At 38.4% G+C, this 24,232-nt stretch overlaps 1 protein-coding gene across 3 annotated transcripts in view; it reads left to right on the top strand.

Moving 5' to 3' along the window:
• RNF19A (ring finger protein 19A, RBR E3 ubiquitin protein ligase) overlaps positions 1 to 24,232 on the top strand; it is a 59,968-nt gene that overhangs the window by 1,489 nt on the left and 34,247 nt on the right. Inside the window, exons 1-2 of one of the 3 annotated variants that reach the window (XM_015617597.3) lie at positions 16 to 170; positions 3,058 to 3,212. The gene's annotated coding sequence lies outside the window, so the exon portion shown is untranslated. Of the gene's footprint in view, positions 1 to 15; positions 171 to 806; positions 1,058 to 3,057; positions 3,213 to 24,232 lie in introns of those variants that run through there. The other 2 variants (XM_015617599.3, XM_015617598.3) reach the window with 2 other exon arrangements.

Below are 24,232 nucleotides of genomic sequence, written 5' to 3'. Positions count from 1 at the left end.
CCCGCCCCGGCCGGGCGGTGCCGCCCCCTCCGTTCCTCACTCTCACACACACACAGACACACACACACACACAGAGACACACACACACAGACACACATAGGGAGGCGCTTCCTGCGCGGCGCCGGGCTCGGGCGAGCGGAGCAGCGCCGCTTCCTCCCGCCGACTCACAGGTATGGGGGGTGGGTCCGCGGCGGGGCGGGGGGCGCCGAGGGGCCCGGCGGTGGCGGCGTCCCCCGGCTCGGGCCTCTGCCGGCGGCCGCCGCCCTGAGCGTGGCGGCGGGTGAGGGGTGGAGCGGAACGTCCGAGCCGGAGCCGCCTCTGGGCGGGAGCCCGAGCCCGGCGGGGAGAGGGCCCGGGAGCGTCCTGGGGGCCGGGGGGAAGTCGGCGGCGTCCCCCGCTGCTCTTCACATTGCTGGAGGGTGAAGTCATCGTCCATTGTCTCCCCCCGGGCGGGGCGAGCGGCCCGTGGCGGAGGAGGGGGGCACGGCCGACCCCCAGGGCTCGGGGAACCCCGGGTGGGTCCCGCTCGGCCCCGGCGCGGCGAACGCGGTGTGCGGGGAGGAGCTGCCGCCCTCCGCCGGCCTGGGTGGGCCGCGGGGCCCCTCGGCCGGCGCCGCGTTTCGCCGCCCGGCAGCGGCAAGGGGCCGGGGGCCTGGGAGCTCCGGCACTGGAACTTGCGGGGCACCAGGACACCTGGCACAGGGAGAGGAGCTCGAGCAGCTCCAGGGCCTCCAACGCACCCCGGGGGCACCGTTCACACCCTCCCTCCTGAGAGTTTGTAGTTGACCTCTCTGTGGTCTGTTGCCCACCCCAGATCCGGTGGTCGGAGGAGTGGAGGAGTTTGCAGGGATATACTGCATCTCGGATGTGAAGGCGGTGGGGGACAGGCAGTGGGAATAGCCCGCGTTCTGCCGAGTGTTTTCCTTGCACAGGTCGTTCTGCAAAGCTGGGAGTTTTCCACCTGGCAGTTTGCTATACACACACAGCAGCTACTGCAGGCGCACGTTCGAAAGATAGGGAAGAATTGGTAACAAACTATGTGAAAGCCAGCATGCATGTAAGTGAGCTGAAGAGGTGATGGCTGGCAAAGGGAAGGCGTCCTTCTGCCTTTCTCCTTCTGCTCCAGTACTGCCTCTTGACAGAAAGAAATGGGGCTTTGCCAGAGGGGTAGTAGTGAAATGGAGTTATGGGAATATGCCAAAGGGACAGTAGTAGAATTCTGTTAGTGCTGAGCAGAGAAATCAAAATCTGAAGCTTTCATGCCCTTGTGGTTGCTTATTGCATATGTGCTTGTGTTTCTCCACGAGGAGCACAACAAATCTTGTTTCTGTTGAAATACTGTAGTTTGCATTAGTACTGATTAGTGCTTTATCTCAGCCACCATCAGGGATAGCATTATTTTATTAAGTGCAGTTTGGGGAAACACGTCTTGCAGGGTTTAATTCTGGAGACAAAACTAAACATAGATTCATTTTTTAAAATGAATTTTCCCTTTCAGTGTTTTTTTAATAATTAATATTTTTTTCAGTCAAAGAACCATATTTCAGTATCCTATTAATTCTTATTAAATTCATTGGAAAAGAAAGTTTCTGGTTTCAGGTCAGACTGAAGTAAAATTATGAATTGCCCAGCTAACAGAATTCACTCGAATGCTTAGAAATGATGGCTGTGTAACATTACTTAGCAGTTTACAAAATCTTGCACTTACTTAACTGTAAACATTTAAATGCTTGTACTTCAAGCTTTCAGAAAGCTGAGAAAGCGCTTTTTTATTTTTAATTGCGTGTGAACTCAGCCTCTTTGTCCAGAAAATCAAAGTTTCAGTTTTGCACAATGATTATAATGCTAATCTTAAAAACCAGTTCAGTAAAAGGCTTACATATGTGTAACTCTTTTGTGTGCATATTGCTTGAAGTATGCCAGTTTCAACTGTGTTTTATACAATTCAGCATTTAAAATGCTGAATTCAAACTGTTATGTTTATGTTGTCAGCTAGTTTTGAGTTTGTGGACATCAGATCATCATTTCTAAAAGGAGTTTAAGTGTGGTTTTTTTCTCTCTCCTTCAGCTTAAGTCTCTCAGACAAATGACACATTTCTTATGCAGAGCAATCATCAGGTTTTGATGAATTGTACTAGCTAAGGCTCAGGAGGAATGAAGATGCTTGACAGATGTATTTGTTTACCTTCGTAGTGTGTACAAATACTGGTCTCCATTAGTAAATGAATCATTAAAACTCATTTAGCTATGGGATTCCCAGTTAACATTAATAGATGCATTAGGAAAATTTGTTTCACGTAAATATTATCAACCTGTGAAAGAACATAAGCCCTTGAATTCTTTTGGCAGTTAGGTAGACTCTTTTGTGCTGGAAAATATATGGTATGCTTCCCCCCCTCCATATTCTTAATTAACAGCATTTAGCTACTATTCCCCTTGAGAAGAACTTCAGACTGAATTTGTTCAGTGAGTAGGTGATTCTCCCTAACTAATACAGTATGTAGGGTTTTCTCCCCTGTTTACTGGGCCTCTTTGATCCATGCTTAGTCTTTTTAAAGTATTCCTTAAAAGATCCCAACACACACACCACCCCCCTTCCTTTTCTGATGACAATGTAGGATTGCCTTAATCTTTTCATAGGACTTCTGAATCTTGGTTTGGAAGCACTAAGAAAGATCTTTGAGCTCTGAAGTACAGCTATATCACTGTCCTCTGATGGCCTTTAGCCAAGCTTGTGGTCTCCATTATGGGGTCAGTTTACTCTGGCCGTGGTCAGACATCCATATTAGCTTTGTGATTTGTTTTCTGAATTGTATGTAAACATCATGTACTGGCCTAGCAGAATAAATTTTAATACCTGAATTAAACGAGTTGATAGATACATGTTTCAGGTTCTACTCTTATTGTGATTTGTGGTTTGTAGCTGAGATATGAGTTAGTCTGATTCTTTCTGAGGGTCAGCAAAAGCTCATTGAATGATTAATAAAAGTATTGATTTTAACACTGGCTAATCCATAAAGAAGTTGATTTCAGATTTTTGTCTTGTATTTATCTTAGCTCTGTTTCCGTTGTGCCTTCTGTGTTAACGGATGGAAGATGTGTAGCTGAATGAATCAGTGTACCTAATACAGCTTCAAGACACTGGGACTGGTGTTGGATCTTACTGCTAAAGGCATGTGAATTGCACCTGGAAGTAGACTTCTACCAAGAAGGTAAAAAGTTACATTGAGTCGTACGGAACTGATTGTTTTTATTAGTGGTGCAATGTACCATTTTTTTCCCCAGTAGGAATAATATGGAAGAAGCTGTATCAGTACCTCTTAAAACAGTTTGGCAGGTTTTTTTATGCTTCTGTTTTTCACAAGAGGAGACTTTCTTTTATTTCTGAGTCTCTGAAGTGAAAGTTTTATTCTTGTTTTATTTTAATTTTAGTTCATTTCAAGTAGTTTGTATTTAAAATCATCAATTAAATCATCTTTAAGGAAAAATGTATGCCTTTGTGAGTTTTACATAGATTACACATCAGATACTGTTGTGCTCTACTTTAACGCCGAAACTTACAAGTAGAATTCAAAGTAGAATTACACTCTTCCCCCTTAAGTATTCACTTCAGTGATTACTTCAGCACATTTCTTCAGGTGCTTTCTAAAATTTACTTTATTTCTTGATGCATTGTAATAATAAGTAGGTATTTAGTCTGTTGCTGATATTTATGGATTTCTTCCAAACTTCTGTAAACTAATGTTTACCTCATTATCACAGATCTTTTTGTAAGTTGAATTGTTAGTTGATGGAAAGAGACTTTGCGGAAGAGATTTAATTCATCTGCGTCATAAAGTGGCTTAGTCTTTTCATTAGTGATTTTGATTGTTTCATGTACATTTCTGGCAGTTCTCAAGCTCTTCATAACTGTGTTTTACCTTGGTTTTGGTTGCTGTTTCTTCTCTGGCATGGCTTGATTGTTTTTTCAGTTTTTTTTTCGTCTTAGTAAAAGTACTGACTCAAGGATCCCGACCAAAGCAGTAGGTATCTAGGAAGAGCCATAAATGTTGTGTGGGACTAGAATATTACAGAGCTCTACAAGAAGTTTTCTTCCTGTTGTAAGCATGTCGTAGGCCAGCTTTAGAATGGTCTTTGAGCTCTCAAAGTAGAATTTGTAGAAGGAAGAAAGGCCCCTCAGGTGAGCTGTGAGATGTCATTTGTGATACCACTCTTAGGTCTTCCATCATTAAGGCAAGTGAGACAGGCTTTGAGTGTCTGTTTTGCTTTACCTTCATTGATGTTGTAGCATACTTATTAGAAGAATTAACCATACCGTGGGGCTTATCCATGGAAAAAAAAAAGTGGGAGTACTTTCATTTTAGACTACTTTTTTTTTAACGGGAAGATTACTGTTGGCTTTTCTACTCTTAAGCCAAACACTGTAATTACAATTGTAAGACGAGGATAGTTTGTTGCCTTTTTTTTTTGTTTTGTTTTGTTTTGTTTTTTTAAAAGGTGAGTTTCCAAAGATTGACTTTGCATCTAGACATACTGCCCCAGTCTGGAAAGTTGATATAAAAGTTATTTTAACCTAAATGCAAAATGACCTAATGAAATGAGCTTAAAGTTTCATACATACAGGTGTTTCCTCAGGCATTAAAACTTCCTCTCTTTAGAGGCCAGCATATCCCCTAGTGATGTCTTCAGCGAGACATTTAAAGGGCATCTTGCAGAAATAAATGTTTGTACCAATTTAGTTTGGTATAGTCACTTGGTTTTGCTTCCTAAATAGAGCACAACTCTATTAATGCAAGTATCCTGTTATTGTTCAGCACAAACTGTCATTGTCCATGTCTATAGACTATGTCAGTTCTGTTCTGCTTCCATTTATAGTTGAGACAAATTACTGTTAAACAAACATTTTTCCATAGGTCCTTTAGTTGCTCCCATAAGGCAGATTAGAGCTTACTCTAAATTGGAGCTCCTGGCTGTCCCCTTCTGTTGTTCCATTTAGTGGATGAAGAACTGCTTCAGCAAGAGGACTAACTCTAGGGAAATTGTATGCAGTAAGAATCATGTTGTTTTGTTCTCATTGTGTTTCACTGATGCTGCATATCCTTAATAAATAAAATTACCACTTTTAAATTTCTTGGTTAATGATCTGATTTTTCACATAAAACCAAACTTTGTGAGCCACATCAAATAATTGAGTTCTATTTTTATCCTAAAATGCTTTATTTTTCAGACCGTTTTGTGCATTGTGTACAACTTATGGTGAGACAAATTTACCTCACACATATTTTCAAGAAATGCTTTTTAGGGAGTGCAAAGTGGTCTTTGCACCTCAGGGGATCTTCTGGACAGTGGAGGTTCAGGTGGGATTGCAGGTTTTAGTTGAGCCATGGGGCTTTGGCAGTGCTGCCTGGCTAGTGTTCTCGATACGATGGCACCACAGCACTAGTGCTGCTGTGCCTTGTTTTTATTTTTAAGTATTTTTACAAAATAACCTTGTTAACTGCTCTTAGACAAATAAGAGTCTTTCTTAGCACCATAACAGTTGCATTCCAGAGGAAAATACTATTGGTGTTGCTATGCCTAAATGCGTCATTCATCTGTTTCCTTTGCTAAAAGTACATGGTGCTCAGTACTTACTGTATATTTCTGTGAAGCTGGACAAGGGGAGGGATGTTTTGGCAGATCTTCTGCAGTATCGTCATTCAAAACTCAGTCTCAGGAAGAAACATTTATACTTTTTTTTAGGAAATGGAAGGCTTTTTATTTTGTGTAAATTAGATAGTTGAGCAGTGCTTTAGGCTTTTTATGACCTGAAATTTGGGGCTATATGCCAAGCCCATATTTAGTGTTGCAGCTCTTCCTTGTATCAAGATCTAATAGGAGTTCCCCAGTCAATGTTTTAGTGAGCATTAATTAACATCTGTACAGGAACTGTATACAGTAAGTGACAGTGCTGACAGAGAGTGGTTGTTGCAACATACTGTTTGGCTTTTCTCCTTCATATTGAAATGCATTATGTAAGGAACTTCCAGGTGTCCCTCAGACTTCTAATAGAGGAAGATCATTTGGATGGGAATAAATAGTGATTGTAGTTACATCATCCTTCTGGCAAAGACGAAGCCTGATAAGAAACATTTTCTTCTGGTCAGCCATTGGGAAGTATCTTACTCCGAGTCTGCCTTTCATGTTTCCGTAATAAGCAATCTAATACATTGATCAATGCAAAAAAATGTCTCTGGAAGGTAGAGTGTGTTCAAGGTTACTTTATTTTTAGATTGTGTACTGGAAAAATAACTTTAATCAAAGTGTTCCCCACTGGGTAGCATGATGGAGGAGCTCTGATTTTGTGTTCTACGATACTATTAAGTCAAATAGAAACAGAATAAAGCCTTTTAAATTAACTTTTTTTTTTCCTGAGTTGAAGACCTTGCTTCAGGTCACTGAGACAAGCAGCTACCTTTTCACTTTCATTTTACCTGTGAAGCTGTATCTGATACTTACTTTTTGTTTGAATTTGCTTTTATCAAAAGAAGTAGTTAAGCTTTCCATTTTATGGTACTGCTAAAAATGTCTTGGGAGACCAGGAGCCCTTTTACTCATGGTCAGAGATGGAGGTATCAAACTTCTAGCTCCTTGTTAAGCGAAGGAAATGATAGTGCTTATAGTCTGTGATTCCAGGCTGATGCTTTACTGAAGTGTAAGATTTTACAGTTAGTGTAAGTCTTATCTGTGAGATAACATAGAGGAGAAACCTAAAAAGCTGTTGTGCACGCTGCTCTTCCTTTCACATCACCATGGTTTTAATCCATCTGCATTTTGACTGAAAGGTTTTGGTGCCTAATGATCAAAAGTATTTTCCTCCTAAAGTTCCTATATGACTAGTTTGAGGTTTTTTTCATCTCTCTTTCTTCAACTTCCTATTTCCTATTGCATTTTCTTGCCTTTATGTCCCCATGTGCATTGTTTGGACTTTGTCTGTGGTGGTTGTGCATAGCTGCAGAAAAGTAGACTGCCTTCTGTGACCTGACACCAGGCAGAAATTCAGCCAGGGCAAGAATAGAAGAGAACCTGTAAACTCAGCACAGGAGTCCTGAGTCTTTCCATTATTAACAATTAAAGATGATTCCAAGATAAATTAGGTAATGGATTAACTAACTCATGAAAAGAGAACAAGGATAAACAAAGAGATATATCCTGCTTTGCAAGAATTTAGATGATTAGGATTACATGCTGCCTGCATGTCTGGGAAAGGAAGAACAAACTTCCCTGTTTTCAGTGTTTAATTTTCTTAGTAGATAAGGTATATGTTGTGACAGATTAATTCAACAGCAGAAGATAAGTTTAAGCTTTGCAGGAGGTGTTTTTACTGGGGAATGGGTTAAGAAATAGAAGCATCCTGTTTAGTCCTGCTCAGCAATGTTACAGCTTTTGCTTCAAAACAGTAAGCAGTGAAAATGGTTTCTTCCTACCTCCTACACCCTGTCCTAATCAGCATAATATCTTGGCTGGATCTAGACCAAGAACTGTTGATTGAGTAAAATACTAAGACAGTGACATGGTTTTGTTTCATTGTTCCCTTTTTCTGTTTTGTTTCTGAGGTGTGAGATATTGCTGGGTTTTTATTAGGGCTTTACAGTCATATCATTTTTCTTATCTCAAAGGTCATACAATATTACCTTTCTGTTTTAAGGGTAACAAATAATCTGTAAGTCACAGTTGCAACCTAAATTGTCTTTCAGAAGCTGTGGGGATCTTTTCACTATATGCTTTTTAAAGCCACTTTATGGAGAATTGCATATGCACAATTAATATAAAGCCACAATACACTGCATTTGTGGGATGGATTTTCATATTAAACTTTCTGTAAGTTTGCTTTTGTTTCTCTCTGGTGGATAAAAATAATAAAAAATATTGGTAAGAAAAAATACTTGATATGGTTGGTATTTCTCATGAAATGATGAAAATGCACCTCTAAGTATGCAGACTATAGTTTTATTGTGCTAAAAATCATTCAGTGAGAGAATAAATTAGAATCCTGAAAGGAAGGAGCTTCCAGTTGGCAGGACAGTGAACAGAAATGCAACGCTTCATGGGAAGCCTTGGGTAGATCGATGCTTTTATCTGTAAAAACGCTGTGTGGGAATGAAGCTCTCTGTAAAATACAGTTCTTTTGAAGTTAGAACTATTCACCTTTAAAGTTCATCCCTGAAATAGGGATGAACAGTGTTACTATAGATTAGTATCTGGATGTGGGTGATTTGGGAGTATTAGGTGATGAAGTCTTATTTTGGTGGTCTGATTTTCTTTCAAAAAAAGGGAGTTTATTAGATTTAACTTCATTATCACAAGTCTCAGGTCATAAAAACAGTTGTCTGGAGTACGGCTTTGTGTATGTATTATTGAAGTCATTACCTACTTGGAGTAGCTTTAACTTACCTAATGTACATTTTGCAAAACAGTGCATTTTGTAAGTGAAGAACGGATTAGGTTTTCATTGTGTATAGAATGCAAGAACACTATTGTAAAGACAGAGAAAATAGCTTTAGGATGCTGGTAGTTTAAGTGTTTCTCAGAAACCATGATAATGAGTGCACTAGAAATACTAGAAAGGGCAAGGTATGGCTTCTGCAGCAATTACATGACTGGTTTGCCCAGGCTTTGAAATGTGAAGGACTGCACATATGAATGAAAAGTGAAACTGATTCTGCCACTGCATGCAATTAATTGTAACTTTAAGGTTTCAGGTAAAATTCTCAAATGTTAAGAAAGGCCAGAATTAAAGTTGAAGAAGCAACCATAGCTAGATTATTATTTGTGCCTACCTTTATTAAGTTATTTTTCTTAATTATACAGCCGTGCTTTTTTCCCCCTGCAGAAGCATTCTTCAGAATACAGTTGCTCGCTCTACTGGGGTATCCATCTACTTTGGGCAGAAATAAATGTAGTCTCTAGGGCAGTTTTTTTCCATTGAATAAGAGATATAATGCAAATAGAGCAAAAAAAGATTTTTATTTTGTCTGAAATAGGCATCTGAATCTTGGCTGTTTTTGTTCGGGGTGGGGATGTGTGTATACTATTGATACTGAAGGTATCTTAGAACATATTTACTGTGTAACATGCCCAAGAACTTACTTTCATTTAGGCTATCTCACATCAGGCACCTGAGGTGGTAAATAAATTAATACTTAATCATATTCTAATATTGTATCTGTTAATATATGTGTATCATGCTACTTCAGTGGAATTAATATGGTTTTGACTATTTCAGTAATATTAATCTAACACGGTGGTGCTCTGCAGTGACTTATGAGGAAATCAATTTCTACTTTCAATGTAGCATTATGCAGTCGTTATTTATTTGTTTATTTAATATGTTTTATGGGAAGCACAGTAAGAACAAACAAAATCCTGACCAGTGACCTGATAAGTGTGTACCAGGCAAAGACATTATTTGGTGGTGGGGGGAAAGGGATAGAAGCCATGCAGTTAAACTGTCATAACATACTTCAGCAATCATTTCCAAATGCAACTTCATCAAGGAAAGAGAATTAAATTAATGTATTTTGTGTGTTGTTTTGTATCCATTAAAAATAATAACTGCAGTCATATCAGGAGGCTTGGAAGCTGCAAACTAGGCAGACTGGTGCTGTTTGAGCTAGTAGTATCTAATAATACTGTGTCATGCTTTATAGGGATTGACCTGAGACAGTATGATCCACATGCTTGTGTAGAGTGTTTTATGTCTGTCTTTGGACTGTAGGGGAAGGCTTGCTTTGACAGTACAAGCTGCTTTTTTTTTTTTTTTTTTTGTCACCAGCAATGTAACATTTACTTTCTGCATCATTGAGAGTGTTTTATGCAAATCCTGTTTATATTTAGCCAGTAAAGATTTTTGTTAGGATGATACTGTAGCAGATCTAAAATCATATCCTTTTCAATACCTAATCTGATGTCTTTACTTCTTCTGTCCTGTGACTTAGAGATGCCTTCCCTCTGTTTCCTGTTCAACTACTCTGTAGAATCTTTCTTGCTTTTTTTGACTTGTTTTCATCTAGTGTTTGTGATCAGCCAGTCCATTCTGTCTCTCATACATAATCTCTTATTACTTGTGCTAAAGTTCATAGATTACTCCCCCAAAAAACAACTTTTGGGGGAGTTTCCTCACTCTGCAATCCCTATTTTGTTCTTACATCTTTCTCTTTAGCATGCTCTGATGGAGTTGCTGTTCAGCCTTCCAGTTTTGGTGCAGGTTTCGGTCACCTTTCTGGCAGCCATCACTTTTGACTTGTTAGAACTGCAGCACACGGTTTAGATTGAAATCCCACCCCTTCCACATTTGGTTTAAGTTTCTTCTACATTGCTGCCACTTATTAGTTGGATGTTGGAAAAGATAAGTCAGCTTCCTACTTTTATTTTCTGGTACTTTGATTGAGGCATATTGTTCACCTGGAAGTGAAAGGAAAATTCTCTTCAGTTCCAGGCTGGATCAAGTTTAGTAGAGATATTAGCAGATAAAGTATGTGCTTTTTGCTGAAGACTGGGTATCTTTTTCTCACATTCCTGAAAATTTGCAAGCATGGATATATTCACATTGCTGGAAGGGTGATAAAATGTACATCCAAGTTACACAGGCCAGAATTAAAATTCCAGCTTCAAAGTGTGCTAGTGCTAAACATTTCCAGAGAAAACACTGCAAGTTTGTGATTTATTTTCTCTTCTAGGATAATTTTCTCCATTAGATTGTTGTGGTTTTTTGAGCTGTGGTGTTTTTATGTTAATGTCTTAAGTACTTCGGCTGAAATAAGAGTTCTGAAGAAGATTCTAATATATAACTTTCAAACCGATTTGCTTGAGAAGATTCAAAGCAGGTTGGAAAATAGGATGCTAGAGTGGGAAGTGTCAGGCAGTCATAATAATAACTAGCCTATCTTTTAACAAGAAAATACTGTGTTTTGAAGTAAATTACTTGCTAAACTGTAAAAATGAGGTGACACAGTGCATTTAGCTTACGACTTTTTCTGTTTTCAATAGCATAGTTATATTTTTCCAATTGGACTTAATCTGACTGTGTGCTTACATTCTCCTCCCCCATAACATCTGCTGTTTAACCATGAGATGCTATATCCATCCTTGCTTTAAAAGCCTGCTGCTGCTTTTTGTAGGACTGCTGTACTCTTTTGTGTGCTACTGGTATCCGGCATCTATAGAGTGAGTTCTGGTAAATGATTGCCTTTTGGGAGTTAGTCCCACAGAATAGTGTATAAACTAGTTTGGAAACTTGGCTGCAAGCCAAAGGACATTGTTAATTTAGTAAATAGAATGTTATGCTCGTTACCACCTTCTATTTTTTAATCCCTTTCTCTTGGAATTCACTAACCTACTAGCCATTCATATAATGCAATGACTGTCCTTGCTCCTATTCAGATCCGAAGATTTAGCTTAAACCTCTACTACAGGCACTTTAAACCAAATGCCTGACCTTGTTCTGAAGAGTGAAAGGTGGTCCTGTTCTGAATTTGTGCTTCAGGGTGGGTTAACCTGCAACAAGAGTCAGCATGGGCCACTGCTTGTACTAATTTAACCCTCTGAAACTAATTCAGTGGGGCCTGCTTCCGTAGGATTCTGAAAATATGCAGTGAAGTTTACTGAGCATAAAGTCCCCCTATACCAGAGCTTCTTGCTCTGTACATTGGAAAAGTTGTATTCTCTTTAATATTTAAATATTTTCATATTTTAAAATACGTCCTTATCTACGTATCTATCTACCTATATTCATGTAGATCTGCCTTGTCTCTGTCCACACTGAGTTGCTTTGTGCATTGTTGGACAGAATTATATTAAAATACAAAAAACCTGCAAGCTGCCTAATTGCACATTAATATAATTTTGTAAATGTATTTTTTCCTGCTAAAATACATTTCTTAAAGCTATATTTAGTTTAATTAGTCTTAAACAAGTCCAGATGTTACTGTAACTTCAGTGATAACTGATTTATAAAACAAGAAGTATGTTTGAACTGAAACTGAGGGCATTGAAAATAAGTGATGTAGTATCTCATGGAATTATGCAATCTAGCTTAAAGGGGGAGGTCGTGTTGTTTGTTTGTTTGTTTTAACTGTCATGTCCCTAGGTACCTTACTACATTATTTTGGTGATGCTAAGGATTTTCTTCATATATTTACAGCTTGAAGTGACGTTGGTGTTTTCTTGTCACTATGATAATTTTCTTTTGTGCTTAGGACCACAGAACATCCATGGCTTGCTAGTACTGTGAAATAATATCTTATGGTTGCTTTCTTTTAATACAGTAGTGAGATAAATACTAAATTCTTATGTTCTAGCAGGTAACATAAGGAAACGCTTGAAAGATCTCCTGGGCTGACATAAAGTTTGTTTTTCAGAAGTTTAAGTAGCTTTTCAATGAAATTATACACCTGCTTCCTCTAATGTATTTGTGTAACGGTTTTCTTTGGAACTGTAGGAGGAAATAAATGGTTTCAAGTAAACAGTGAAGCTCCTGACTTCAAAGTACTTCTTTCAAAAGTGAAACAACCTTACTTTCCTTTCTCAAATAAATAAAAACCAAATGTACCTTTCCATCTTACATTTTTTATTCGTACGTGTAAATCTGAAGGAATTTTCCTCTTGAGTCTTCCATAGCAAAAGGACTACTACTATCAAACACCTCAGATTGGATTATATTAGGGAAATTGTTTAGTGGTAGACTTAATAGTGTTGTGTTAACACTTTGGACTCAATGATTTCAGGTGTCTTTTCCAACATAACCGATTCTGTGAATTTATGTTGGATAAGGTTTACTGGACTAATTCTAAATTTGCATATCTTTATTATAGTGGCATAAGAATAAGAGTTTTCCATGGAGATGAGCTCCCTGGTTGAAAGAGGCAATACAGATAATTTATTTTTGTAGTGGTTACTGCAGGGCAGTGTCTTTTCTTCTTCAGTGACTCCTTACCTAGAGTATCCCAAAACCATAGGTAGCAAGTATCTCATGCTTTGCTTAACCAGGACATTACGTAAGGAATATAATTAAAATAGAATAGTTTTACTGGCAAAGGTTGCTTAATTAGGATGTCTACAGATACTTGATTTTTAAATAAGCTGATTTATGCACACAAACATGCAAAATTGTTGGATGCCCTTTTGTTTTCGTTTTTCTTACTATAGCTACAGTATTGAATGCTCCTGAAATTGTCATGTTTAGATTTCACTGCCAGTTCATTTCTTCTGCAGATCTGACCTGTGAGGACCGCTTCCCCACATTCTCTTGGGATGCCATGTGTTTAATATTCTTGCTGTGTCTGTATAAGTGTGTGGTTAGCATTTTAAAAGACATGATGCTTTATGTTTGCTTTGGTCTGTTACCAAAACTTTTTATTAAAGTTTGCTCCGTTTATATTATGCTCTGTAGTGAAGTGCTTTCAGCAAGCTCTTGGAAATAACGTAATTTCCAAGATTTTTACCAGTTCAGCTCTGTCTCACAGCAGCTTTTTGGTAGCTTTGGAGAAACATTTATCAAGTCCTTGACTGGTGAAATACTTTACTCGTGTTGACAAACCAGACCAGGTGTGAGCTACATACAAATACAAGGGCTATGCTTTATAAACTTAGTGTTCTCCCTGGCTCAGTAGTTAGGTTGACTTCCTCTTATCTTTATTCAGGGCATAATACTAAATATTTGTATCAAAATTGTGAAATTATTTGGCATAAGAAATATGTCACAACTAGATGAGGTTGTACTTTGATTCATTAGAATAAAATTACTTTAATTCTTTTTTAAGGAAGCTTTTCTTCACATGCTTGTTTATTGGTTAGAATAAGTTAGTACACTTACATTGTAATATAGTATACTGCTTTCCATCATGTATTTGGTATTTTGGGAAAGATTAAAAATAAAAAACAACACATTTGTTGGAAAACTGAGATACTAATGCACATTTATATGGCCATAAAATTTTAACTTCAAGGTTATCTGTGTGATTTAACACTTTTAACTAGCTTGTTCCTCAGAAAAAATTGTATGCTAATACTGTTTTTAAAAGGCAGACTTTGAGTTACTGGACCATCTGAAATCCAAGGCATCAGTTTAAAAATTGTCCTTTCTGCCGGTTGCGATTGCAGACTATTCTATAGCTAATTATTAGATTTCTGAGGCATTTAAAACAATGAGGAAAAAAGATTTGCAATAAAAATAATTCTTTTGAATAACTAGATTAGTGTTACAATATTAGATTTTTTAAAAATTTAACTAATTTGATAAAATGTGTGGACTCTTATAGATGTTAGATGTAATGAGAAGGGAATATGGAAATAGGAGAGAGTTATTTCGCTCTGTTCTGTAAAGGAAAAACAAAGAAAGTTTAATGACATGCAGAGGATCAGAATGCTCCTGCTATATTCCTTTTTTTTTTGGTAGCTGATACAGTGATTGACAGGAGTTCAGATTTTCTCCTAAAATGAAACCAATCTGAATCCAAGTTCCTTCCTCAGCCCAGACTGGGTAAGGACATAAACTATAAGTTGGTTTTGAGAGACAAGTTTGTTTCTGACCCCTCTGGGTGGCTGGTGAAATCTTGGCAGTGTGGGATTAAATTGGAGTCAGCTGAAAGACATCCAGCATGTTTCAGGGTGTTTCTATCCCACCTTTAATAATGCTTCACAAATGAGAAAAAAATATACTGCCAATTTGCCATAAAAATTATTATTAAGAAAAAAACTGTGCCCGCACAGGATTCAATTTTGTTAATTTCCTTCCCTCATAGATTAGTTTTGATTGGGGGCACCAGGGAGTGGAGAGAAACATTTTGGTGCAAAATTGAAATTCAAGGAACTAGTGCGGTCTCTAGTTGGCTTCATAACCTGGTTCTGTTGTTTTTTTATATATGCAATTCAACAGCAGTCTTAAAATGTCATGTGATACCATGAATCAAAATAATCTGGCTATTGACTGCCATTTTATTATTTTGTGGAAAAGCTTTCTCTTGAATAGCTAGCTTTTCTATTTTTATTTTTTTTTTACATGGTTATTTTTCACTCCTCTTAAATAACAGATGGGACAGACCAGAAGAAATGGTGCTCAAAGATGACAGGATTTTACACTTTGATGGGAAAGTGGTTTCAGAGCTTGTTGGTGTCATTGTATGTTACTTCTCACAGTTCATTGAAGGAAATCCAAGTGAAAAGCAGATGCATTTTCACCAACATATCTGTAAAATCGAGGCCCGGATTTGTTGGACATAAAGCCTCTTGTGTGGCAAAGCTGGAGAGAAAATGAAGGGTTCATTGTAATTTGGCACTGATGCTTGTTTGGCAGTCCTCCCACCTTTCTTATCTTGGCTGGTGTTCCATCAGTCAGTGAACTTGTATATGGATCATGATGCATCAGCAAGACACCTGTGATATGACATAATATAAAGAAAAAGAAGACACCAATCTGTTTTCCTTTTCTGAACAATCCATAGATACTCTACCATCTGTTAAAACTATGATTTTTAGATCAATTTGTCTGTAGAAGTTCCTGTCACTTTAAAAAATAATGAATCTTATGTAAGATCAAAAAATTTCATGGTGTTTCTTCTCAAGATTTATTATTTCAGCCTGATTAATTTCTTATTTTTCTGCTTACCACTGACAAAAGGAAAAAAAAAGTATTTTCCAACTGTTTATTTGTAAATCTAGAAAATATGTAAGTCACTGTGTTACGGGTGGCTGTGTGTGGCTGTAAATGATGCAGAGATTTCTGCAGTACTTCATCAGCCTCAGGTCATGCACTTGCTTCCCTGGCTGATACTGCTGTTGCAAAGCTTCACATCTTTCTAGGTAGAAATCCAGTTCTGATAGGAGAAAGATGAGGGTAAGTTAGAACGTCTGTCCTCACATTATAGTGTGAGAACCAGAAATATTCAGTTGGATTAGTAGCAAATTAAGTACTGATTTTTGAAGGAGCAGTTCTTTGAGCTGTGTTGCATTAGGCTGTTGGGCTCATTGCCATAGATTTTCTTGGGTATTCACAGTGCTGACAGAGAGATTTGGTATTTATATGGATGGCAGTATAGAAGGTACTAGATCATAGTGGCTGGGAGATAAATGTGCTTCTTGAATCTGAAACCACTCTGACACATTAAAAGTTCGTGTTTAGGGCCTGGGACCAATAAGAAATTTGTTGCACCTGTCACTTGCACAATGGAGTTTTACATAGGCTGCAGACAAGATCCTGAATGCATGAAATTGGGAGCAACTTTTTACATTCTGCTGAACTTGGAGGGTAGTCGGGAATGTTGATTTATTTAAATAACAGTTTTTGTTTTCTCATGGCTACTGATATCTTGAAATGTATTAAAATTAAAACATTTTAATACATTCTTGTATGGTTTATATTTGAGTAAAATACAGATTGGCCTTTAAGGGTGTATTGAAAGAATACATCTTACACAAAAGCTACATCCTCTTGCTTTAAATCAAGTGCCTGAGCACTTCTAACAGCATTTATTTTAGCATGATGTTGTAGTTTATGGTGGTGTAGTTTATGGTATAATTTGCAAATTTATGATTTAGTAGACAGTTGGAAGTTTGCAGTTTCTTTTACATAACATAATCAAATTAAGTAATTGCTTAAATAGCTTTTTTAAAATAAAATTGGAGATTACGGTAGTATATTATTGAAATTCTTCTAGAACTTATATTTCTGAATTAGTTTGAGTGATAATATAGCTGGCTTGGTCTTTTACATATTTATTTCTTGGTTAGGGAAGATTACTTCACTTGGGAGAAACAAACCAAGGCCTTCAAGCTTTTAAAATCATTTTATCATGACCTTTCCTTCTAAAGGTATCAACACTTTTCTGTTAAAATTCAGAGTCAGTACATTAAATTCTTTGAAATTATTTATGTCTGTTTTTTATCAAGTGTTTGTCTTTCCTTCTAGAAGTGTCTTTCCTTCAAGCATGAGAAACATGTACTGTTGAATGGCATTAAATACCTCCGGGCTACCATTACAGACCATATACTTTGCTGAACAAAAGAAAATGTAAGGGGTCTTACTCCATTGATGTCACTTCTGTGGAGGATACTGTACTGTAAAATGAGCAGGAGATAAAAGGGAGAATCAGTTGTTTGTACTGACATAGTCTGTGGATATTTGGGACAGATGATGGAGTTACATACGAAGGAGTAAAAAGCATTCTTTATTTCTGTTCTAAATGGTGGTGGGATTTATAAATGTTTTTAAGGACAGCCGGTGGTGATGATTGGATTGGTGTGCTACATATGTTAAAGTACAAACAAATAAGAACAAGTTGTGGAGTTACTGTGGCTTAATGCTTAGCAGCTCAGAGGAGGGTGATCACTGCTGTCATCCCAGTCTGGCTGTGAGATAAGAGATGTTCTCTTCTGTCCATCGTCAGCTGTTCTTTGCATTGTCTTTGAGAGTTAGGCAAGTCACATTATCTGGCTGCTTCAAACATCTGTCTGTAAAATAAGTGATGCATCCTTTCTCTTCATGTTTTGTTCTTAGAATTTGTACTAGATATGAAAAAATGCACTTACATGTGCTTAAAGTGTATGATATAATGGAAATGGTCTTGGTAGGTATTCATTTGGACTGGGGCTACTACCTCAAGTAAACATCAAACAATTCCTCTTTTTAGGAGTTTGTTAGGAGCTACAAGTATTGTGTATACAACTGTGTATACAATACTTAGAACTGACAATACCTTATATAAGTAAGATTAATACTTCATATTATGAAGCCAGGCATTCAGGTTATTGGTTATATTTCATTCAAAATGTAGTTGGTCTAAAGCAAAAAAAAATCCCACCGAATATTGTTTCCGAGAATGCAGAGGAAAAGTATCTTAATGTTTAAAAATACATTGCAGTGCAACTGCCCTGGGAATGTTATAATATCTGGGTTTTGGATCAGAGGTTGAGGGTTTTTTAGTTTTCTTTTGCTTTTATTTTCTTAGAGAAGCCTTGCTGCATCTTTTTTCTATCTCTGTGAATACTTGCAAGGAATGGCAAATTTTTAGAAAGCAGTTTTGAACATTTTCTTTAAAGACTGATCGCTGTGGCACCAAAATTCTGAACATTTCACGGACAGCTCCACTTTTTCAGCCATTGTAGCAAGTAGTGTGGTACTTAAATTTTGTATCATGGCTGCTGGGCATCAAGTCAATGATGAGAGACCCAAGTGAGAAGGGGGAATGCTTCCTTCTGCTCTTGATTCTTTACCAGGATGAAAGGCTTGAGACAGAGTGGGAGCTGTCTGCCTTCAGTTAAAGGAGGTGTAAGAAAACGTGATGGGCAGAGGCAACAAAGAGGTAGAAAGAAAAGGGATAAGTGAGGAGTGGGACGAAAAGTTTGCATGAAGGAATTGAGGGTGATGTAGACTGAAACAGCTGGTTGTAAACCAAATCTCCCTTTTTATGCCAGCTTTCCCTGTTTCACATTTTTGCTCTTGAACTACAGCACCTGCAAAAGAACATTATATAAAAAAAGAAGAGGCTGTTCACAGGTCCTTAACACCTGCTAATTATTGACCAACATCTGGGGAGGAGGGATGGAAAGGTTTACATGAAGTTTTGCCATGCTCAGCCCTCTCAGCTACCACCTGTGTCTGCTGTTGCAGGAGCATGGGTTTATTTCACAGGACTCCTTTAAGATGTATTCCACAACCCCTAGTTCAAAACATGCTGTAGTAGACTGTAGTGTCCTTGAGAGAAGGCATTCTTCTAGCTTTGTTGTCCTCTTTAGAAACCCATGGGCCAGTGTTAATCAAATCTGTCACGGGGATAGAAGTTTCAAAGAGAAACTAATTCTAGTTAATGCTAGCTGAGTCTTGTCACTTGGTGTCTGCAAATTATTAAATTGCAGAAAATTTGTGTAAGAGAACAGTCTCATGCCCTGACAACAGAAAAAAATACTGTTGGCGTTTAAATCATTAGACAACAGCCACGTTATTTGGGATGTGCTGGGATATAAACTTAAGATAGGGAATGCTAGAACAAGGAATCTGTGGCACCTCATTTGTACACTGTTTGTAGTGTTGTACAAGGCCCTTATAGAACAGTTAGGTGTTTTCCTATATGCCCACCTTCAGACTTTCAGGTGTTGCTCAGCAGGTCAGTGCTGTCAGTGCTCAGCCTAAGTTTTGAAACTATACAGCTCTATATTGATGCAAAACAGCCTTAGAACTTTGGCACCCCACAATATCATAATCTCATTTCAGGTGACAGCATTAACTTTGGTGTCTCTTTCCCATTTTGCATATTTGGAAAATAATCTTCCCATTGCAGAATTTCTATGAAGATTTCACAGGACTGCTTTGAAGATTGATTTTCTAATGATTTTGAAGCCTTTAGTCTGGTAAAAATATCTTAAGGATTTCTGTAGTATTTGTGAATTCAGTGTTGTATAATGTTGTTATAAAGCAAAAAATATACAACATGTAGACATGGAGACTCATTTAGTATGGAAATGAGAAAAAGCCACTGCTGGAATGAGGCCACTCCAGAAAAATCGGTATGTCTGTGTGATTCTATAGGAAGTTCAGAAACTGGACACAGCCTTTAGGATCTCCCCAAGACCTGGAAATGACTGCTAGAACACTAAGTAGTATCCAGCAGAGGTCTTCTAGCTTCTGCCTGATGCTACACTCACCACTACTTGGATGGGAAGCAACTGGCCCCACATAATCTGTATCTGCCAGTCCTGGTAGTTTGATCTTTGTTGTGGACAGGGGGAGAGATGTCCTGATGTCCCTGGAAACAGTGACAAGGATCAGATATCACAGTCAGCTATCATAGGTGCTGAAACTCGACCAAAATTTGCATTGCCTTCCAGTGCACCAGCTATGCTGTCAATTGGCTGCATGGGGGATGCTGACTTCAGTTTTTATGAACAGCTTGCTTTCTGGAATCCTTAATTTTTGAGCACTCAGGTGTGCAATATTAAATGTCCTTATAGTTCTTAGTGTAGCTTTGTGTGCCTCTGTTATCTGAAGTGTATTTGATAATATTGTGTGTCACAAGCAGGTAATTTATTTATCGGGGAAAGGAACTTCTGTGGGGGAAGAAGGAGGGTAAGATTTTGTCTTCTATAATTACATTAGCAGTGATGTGATGACTTGCTTTCATTTGTTTTTACCAGGTATGGATGGTATGGCTGTGTAGAACTTTTATGTACTAGAGTTAAATGCACTCTAGGAAATGGTTCTATATTAAAAAGTCATTTAACAGAAGAGTTTTATTGTCCTCATTGCTAGAAAATGACTTGGTAGCTCCTGTTTTTTTGGTGGATCTTGATACTGTAGACAAACATGAAAGGATTAGGAAAAGTGTTTTTAGTAAGGTAGAAAGTCAAAGTAAAAACCAGAATTCTCAGGAATGCTGAAACAGACATGATCCAAACTTTTATATTAATTTCCTTCTTTATTATTAGGCCAGACTTAAGGACAGAGTAGATGTCACTTACACAATTACTCTACACCAGTGAGTACCTAATAGGAGAGGGCAACTTCTAGATACTTCCGGGTTTTTTCCTTACTATCTTGAAAACAATCTGTGTCGCATCCTCCCCTCTTTCCCTTTTCTCAGTAATTTGTATACCATATTGGTAAGGTCAGATTAGTGAACAAACAATACTGAATCTATGTGTCAACTATATAGAATTGTGCTTTGTACAGTAGGTTAACTTTCACTCCGCACATTCATATTTCTTTTTCTCATTTTTCTTCTCTCCCCTTCTGTCTCAGAACAGTCTTCTAGTATTGTGGCTTCTGAGGTTAGTATGTGACTTGACATTTGGGGAGGATGGATGGGGATTGTAAAAAGACAGGGAAGCCTTTTAAGTTTTAGTAGTGCTTTGCTCTTCCATTGAAAAGCCACAAATGCAGCTGGAGGTGCTGTAACTTCTCTAATGGGAAAGTGTAGGCAGATACCAACTACCTCAGTCATATCAAAAGTGAAATTTAAACAAAATTCTATGTTTTTTGGTGTAGCTGTTGTCTTCCCAGAAAGGTATGGTCAGCCTGACCAGCAGGTATTAAAAAAGGCTGCACTCAGCATATATATAATTTTAGGTTAAGGCATGTTAGTATAAGTAAAGAACGTAAGTCTTGTGAGCTGTAACAATCCCTTTTTTGGACATAGTGTTGTACCATGTGAGTTGACCTGGCAGATTGTTCTTCTAGTTTATTTGCATTTATCATTCATAATCTCTACCTGTACTGATGTTTGAATCCTTTTAAATGTGCCTTAGTCTTTCAGCTTCCTTAAATTCCATCACATGACTCACAGTTGTACCACTGTGATGGCTGCAAGTGACAACAGATTTGCTCTTCAGAGGAGGGTTCTTTAATAGTACTGGCTAAAACAGCAGCAGAGTACTTCTGTAGTTGCACACAACTTGAAGAGAGTGAGGAATCATTTATGTTCTTTCATACAGTATTTGATACTTTTCTGTCCCTGGAATTATTTGAGGATGAGTCATGAACAGTGTGATTGCAAATCAGGAAGGTCAGAAATAAGGACAGAAAGTGAATTTTTACAAATACCTTTGTTCATAATCCTAAAAGATATGAACATGAAAGAACAGCTAAAAGAACTTCAGAATTAATTTCTGAATAACTTTTCTGTTACAGCTTTTCTTTTTAGTGCAATGTTGACTAACTGTTTAGAAAATGGAATAAGCTCCCCTTACTGAAAAGACAATATACCAGAAATGTTAAAGACGCTGCATTCTTTTCAGAACAGAATTTGTTATTATCTACTGTTTTCAATTATAGACTTGAAGCTTCTAAATAACTATTAAATCATTAAAGCTCCTGCTTTATCAATTTACCTATATTAAAATAATCTGATTAAAATGTCTCACTTGTAGACCACTAGAACTCTTGACATTTTATATGCCCTATTTCTCAGGTAAAGTCACTGAAAAAGTTAATCCTACAGTGGAAACAGATGTGCAGCCAACATTTTTGAAGAGGACTTTCGTTCCTCATTAACAGTGATTGTGCTTGTTTTATTCTCTGTTCTGGCACTGGTACAGTGTGTGATTCATTTTTGTCTTGTGCTAGCTGTAGCAAGGAAACCACACACACATTGCAATGTTACAAGGCTAGAGAAGTACATTTCAGACTGAATATGAAACAATCATCAAGAATATTTATGCATTCTGTTGAAGTTTCACCCTGCGTTATAAAGCAGATTTGCAGAAAAAAAAACAAAAGCACTTGCACAGATGTATTTCACGTTTGCTATAGGCACTTCAGTGCTGCCTGAAGAGTGGAGCTGGTGATAACACTCCATTCTGAAATCCTAAATGCTTTCAGAGTTTGTTTATTCTGTTTGTTTTTTCCTCCCCACCCAGCCTGAGAGCACCTAACACATTTTAAAAATTTGTTTCAGTGGCCAAAAGAAAGATCTGGGTTCAGACTACAGTTTAGGAGTTACTCCTGTGTAGTAAAACTTACAGTTCAGGAGAAGCAAGCTGTGATATCAGATTTTCTAAAGAGTAGCTGGCATAATGTTGCAGGTATTTTGTACTGATCTGGTCTTGCTGTGGGATAGCAAATACAAATACAGGTTTGTCCAGATCACAGTGCAATAAGTTGGAATGGGATAGTAAGCTGCAGTTAATTCAGTACTGTTTGATAGTGTCACCAGGTTATCTAGAGACAGATGTGGCTCTTTGTGAATATGAAACTTGAAGCTCTTTGGTTTTCATTTAAATGTCAACATCATCTCTGGTTTGTCTGGTGTCTCTGTCAGATGCTCAGTTTTCTCCCCAAGATGATTTTCATTAATGAACAGACCCGTGTCAGGGACCGTGGAAGCTAAGTATCATTTTCTTTGTGTTCAATGCAGATTTATAAAATCCACATTATAAATCTGTTTCAGAATGCTGTCTTCAGGTGACGGTTCTGTTTCATCTGTCTCTTGCAGGATGTTGGGTAGAAGCTCTGACTGAAGTGAGGAGCCTTTTATTGTAAATGTATGGGGTAGCAGCTGAGAGTAAGGCATGAATCACAGAATTCACAGAATGATTAAGTTGGAAGCAACCTTCAAGATCGTCGAATCCAACCCATGCCCTAATTAGACCATGGCACCAAGTGCCACATTCACTCTTATTTTAAACACATCCAGGGATGGTGAATCCACCACCTCTCTGGGCAGACCATTCTAATACTTTATCACCCCTTCTGTAAAAAACTTTTTCCTAATATTCGTATCTATCCTAATATCCAACCTTTCCCTTGGCGCAGCTTAAGGCTGTGTCCTCTCGATCTGTCAGTTGTTGCCTGGAGAAAGAGACCAACCCCCACCTACTACACCAACCTTTCAGGAAGGTGATAAGGGATCCTCTGAGTCTCCTTTTCTGCAGGCTAAACCCCAACTCCCTCAGTCACTCCTCACAGGATTTGTGTTCCAAGCCCCTCACCAGCCTTGTTGCCTCCTCTGGACACGCTTAAGCATCTCAATGTCCTTCCTAAACTGAGATGGTTGCAAGGTCATACTGCTTACAGACTTGAGTGTGAGGATCTGTGACATGAGCCATCACATTTGTGAATGTGCCTTCATGTTTTTGTGTAGATTGCTGAGAGTGAATGCTACATTTCTGACTAAAAATTCAGAATGTTACTGCTTGTTGGATTGGTGCAAAGGTGAGCCCTGGTCCCTGTTTTTAAAAAAAAAAAAAAAAAAAAGAGAGAGAGAGAGAGACTTCTGAGTTATTTTTAGATTTTTTTTTTCATGTTATTGTTCGTTCCTCAGGCAGCCAGTGTGAGGTATTCTGCCACCACCACGGACCAGTGTCTGCAGGCAGTTTCAGCAATCACTTAGTCTTCAGCAATCCGCAGAGTGTACAAACTGTTAGCTTTGGCTCTGGTTGCTGCTTCTAGAATAATTCAAATGTTTCTTACTTGAGGCATCTGGTTTGTTTTTGGAAGGTGGAAAAGAAGGCAGATGCGCTGCCGTCTGCCGTCACTGTGTCTGGGTCGGGCGGTGTGGCCTGAAGGGACGAGGCGTGCCGGGCTGGTGCTGCCTTCTGCCAGCCCGGCCGGGAGGATGCGCCCGGGGCAGGGCTGCGCCTCTGCCTTGCTCTGCCTTGCTCTGCCTTGCTCTGCCTTGCTCTGCCTTGCTCTGCCTTGCTCTGCCTTGCTCTGCCTTGCTCGGCCTTGCTCGGCCTTGCTCGGCCTTGCTCTGCCTTGCTCTGCCTT

Source organism: Parus major, chromosome 2, assembly GCF_001522545.3.
Source record: "Parus major isolate Abel chromosome 2, Parus_major1.1, whole genome shotgun sequence".
Taxonomy (NCBI): Eukaryota; Metazoa; Chordata; class Aves; order Passeriformes; family Paridae; genus Parus; species Parus major.
The sequence above is the reverse complement of the archived record's forward strand: the minus strand, read 5'-3'. Positions and strand labels throughout refer to the sequence as shown.